Source organism: Notothenia coriiceps, unplaced genomic scaffold (genome assembly GCF_000735185.1).
Source record: "Notothenia coriiceps isolate Sejong01 unplaced genomic scaffold, NC01 NC01_scaffold00036656, whole genome shotgun sequence".
Lineage (NCBI taxonomy): Eukaryota > Metazoa > Chordata > Actinopteri > Perciformes > Nototheniidae > Notothenia > Notothenia coriiceps.
Window position 1 is genome coordinate 2219 of NW_011369357.1, and position 1074 is coordinate 3292.

Below are 1074 nucleotides of genomic sequence, written 5' to 3' on the forward strand. Positions count from 1 at the left end.
GGGTAGCTTGTGAATTTACTCCAGGTGGAACTAAAGTCTGATTTAACACTTGATTATATTTCACATCATTAATCCACATCTGTATGTTGTGAAGTAAAAGGACACCATTTACCTCTGAACTGTAGTGGAGTAGAAGTACAAAGTAGCAAAACTTTAAAATACTCAAGTAGAGTACAAGTCTCTCAAAATTGTACTTAAGCACAGTACCGGTACTTGAGTAAGTCAGTCAGAGGAGGCCTCGGTGAATATCTGAAGCAGAGTGCTACATGAGGGTCGGGAATTAAACACAGACCCGTTGCTACTTTACCCATAAGCCCCGAGTAATCAAACTCTCCAGCTCCGTGCCGCCAATTAATTCAACCTGGCTTTCCCCCGCAACACACGCCCACCCCCGGGCTGAGGGGGGTGAGAGGAGGAGCCCATGTGACACCCAGCTGCAGCTGTAATGACTCTTGTGGGGGGGATGATAGTGTGTGTGTATGTATGTTTGGGTGAGGGGGGTGTCTGTATGGTTCTGAGTGAATATATAGGATCGTCTGTGATTTATCTACGAGATCCTTGTTAGTCTTTCAACTACCACGCTCCACATCAAATTAATCAATTACATATTCTTTAGCAGACCTTCATTTTTTATTTATTGATGCATTTTGTCCTACATAGTCATGCTTATGAAATGTTCATACAATATTTATATATTTAAAATATGCAGGCAGTGAAAGTGTGCAATGTCAGTCTCTGTATGTGTATACTTCTTTAAGTAGTTTTATTCAGAGTATGACGTGTAGCATGCAGTGTCAGAGGGGATTTGGTAATGGCGACTATTGAGGGTTCATTGTGTTTCATATTATCTGCCTCAGAACACACACACACACACACACACACACACACACACACACACACACACACACACACACACACACACCAAAAGGCCTGACTACCATAGTAAGAGGAAAGTGTGACAGTAAGGGAGTGTGTGTAGACTAACTTAATCAACACTTTTTGACTAGGAAGGCAAAAGTGCTTTCTTTGTTCTGATCAGCCCCAATCTGCATACTCTGTCTGAATACATTGAGA